The 2,722-nt window shown below is 35.6% G+C and overlaps 1 non-coding gene across 1 annotated transcript; it reads left to right on the forward strand.

Annotated features, from left to right (window-relative positions):
• The first annotated feature begins 2,294 nt into the window (after positions 1-2,294).
• Positions 2,295-2,378, forward strand: TRNAL-UAA (transfer RNA leucine (anticodon UAA)). Its single transcript has one exon. It is a non-coding gene; the product is annotated as a tRNA-Leu (tRNA).
• The last annotated feature ends 344 nt before the right edge of the window (positions 2,379-2,722 follow it).

Raw genomic sequence — 2,722 nt, forward strand, 5'->3', positions numbered from 1 at the left:
CCTTGGATGTTCTTTATGTCCAAGAATATCATCACAAATGTAATGAGTGGGCTATTTACGGGGTTTGGGGTTTTCAGGCTGAAGCCCACCTAAATTGCATGATTTCTTTTTTATAAAAAAATCGAATGTTAGGCGATATAAGCTTCAAGCCCCCTCCCGCAAAGTGTACTGATTTCTTTTTTAAAAAACTACGCTTTTCTGAGTGAAGCCCCTCTCAAACTATTTTTGTGGATCCGTCTAAATAGGAAATTTACCTAAAACAACAAGGCAGGAGGTACTACTAGTAGTACCTAGGTAATTTCCAATCTAAAGAATTACTTGAACCCCGATTCGATGCTGAAACCGCCTCCTTCCAGTTGTATTTTTTATGACTTTAAAACGTTTCACTCTTTAATTTCAACTATTGTTTCAAAATCCCATTATACTCAGTAATATTCTACGAAACTGACTTAACTTTGACGGAAATTCTTGTAGATGATATCTTTCAAATTTTGTCAGCCTTTACAGTGACTGCTTTCCATATCTCTACAACAACGAAAACTTAGGGTAATTAGAACTGATGTTAACCACCAACATTATAGCCAGAATACAGCTAAATGTTCTATCTTAAGGTGGCAATTCAAACTTTCTCTTTACAGTTCATGATTTACTGACAGAGAACTGTGAAACTCTTTCTCATATTTTGTGCAAAGTAACCCCCGTCTTACGGTACGTCATTTACAATATTTTATATTCTGTACTATGAGAGTCAACAGTCAAATCTTTGCTCTGGAGTTCCTTAGCAAATTCTCCAACGGTATGATGCGGGTAAGGATGCTCTCTCAGGGCATTATCCAGCTGCAGTCTCTGTTCGTCCGTGAGTCAAAAAATTTCATGAACTATTTGATGGATCTCCATTAATTTTAACTAGGGTGTAGAGGATCAGAAATCAGGAACAGACTTCGATCATGCAGGTGATATTCAAACTCGAAGTGTTAGAAATCAACCCCTTCCGGTTTTTACGTTGATGACTATAGACTAAAAACAATAGTAGATAGCGAGAAGTGATTTTCTGGAATTACCTAACCGTCTCAAGAACATATTACATCTACACTCTAATCTCTCTATTTATAAAACCGTAAGTAGTAAAAATTTACTACTACTTTCTGTTTTAATGTTAACTGAGATAATATCACGCCATACAAATGAAACTTATTCATATAATGTACACGTAACACTGTTACTTAAATTGTTTACAGAAAATATAGAGGTCGTTAGTGTAAATTGCATTGCTGTTTTCTCTTGATTGTGTAATTCTACATTAGAAACTAACCTCACCACATTCTGAACATCATTTTGTTTTCTATTTATTTTTACACACATTACCTTGCATTTTGTTTTAAAACAATGTTTTTTTTTTTTAAAAAAAAGACGACTGGGGTATTTTTTCTTTTAAGAAAAGTTTCATTTTTAGAAAAACCACGTTTTTTTTTCTTATTTACAACTCTAGATCTACGTCTCGTATAGTCTCACTACTGAAAGGGACCCTAAACTCAAAAATATAAATCTAAACTCAAAGCAAAAGCGAAGATGTTGATGGGCCATTTCTAACTTGAGATGTTTTTGGTTATGGGTCAATAAAAACCGACGGAAAGTCATAAGTTCCACTGGCTTCAACAGACGCAGTCTGTTTATCGATGTAGAGAAGTCCGCACCCTTTTCCGTGTTCCAAGCGTCAAAGTAGCACCGTGGACGTCGCTGTAAGGATCGTCATGGCCATGGCGAGAAGATGTCAATCATTGCATCGTACAGTCACATTTGAAGTACGTTGTCCGATTGTTGCTGCTTTCTCTTTCTTTCTAGCCGACTATACCCCAGCTGCATTTTTAGCGATGCCACAAAAATAGTCTCATTGGTTACACAAGATAAGTTGACTAATTCCTTATCATTAGGATTTGATTTAAGTATTATAATTATGACGCAATTTCTCTTGTCCAGTGAAGTCTTTCGTGTGAGTGTTAAAAATCAATTTGACTGTTGACTGGAATTTAACTTTTTTTTAAGCACTGAGGGCTATATGAGACAGCAATACTATTGTGCACATAAGTGGGATCCAATCCAAACCACTCAGATTTGTATCCCTACTGGAAACCGAAATCGGACTCATGTGCACAATAAATTAGCCACGTGGACAAGAATAGACATAATTCAGCATGGAGGACTCTTTCATAATCTTATTCGTTTAGATACAAAGCAATTCGTCTTTATGTGTTTTGTTTCCACATTTCTATTGCAAGCAAATAATAACATAAGTAGTCAGGTTGGCCGAGCGGTCTAAGGCGCCAGATTTAAGCTCTGGTTCCCACTAGGGAGCGTGGGTTCGAACCCCACACCTGGCAGTATGTAAAATTTTACTTTCAAGAATATATCTTTCATAATGTTATTTTGTGCCCACATTAGCTTTCTCAATCTTATAACACAATGAGATAATAGTTTCACATTTCCAGAACTAGTAACAAAAAGAGAAAGGCAAAAAAAAAAAAAAAAAAAAAGCGTGATCAAACGTGCTGTTGAACAACTTGAAAACTCAACACTTACACGAATGACTGTGTGGTAAAATCAAAAAGATTACAGAAACTTCTATATTTGGTTTGAAAAATGTGTTGTCTTCTCGAAGTGTCAAATCCTACAAATATTGATTATCCAACTTAAATACCGAAACAATCCTAAGATTAACATCTAC

The sequence above is a fragment of the Thermobia domestica genome, chromosome 13, assembly GCF_964235325.1.
Source record: "Thermobia domestica chromosome 13, izTheDome1.hap1.1, whole genome shotgun sequence".
NCBI classification, from domain to species: Eukaryota; Metazoa; Arthropoda; class Insecta; order Zygentoma; family Lepismatidae; genus Thermobia; species Thermobia domestica.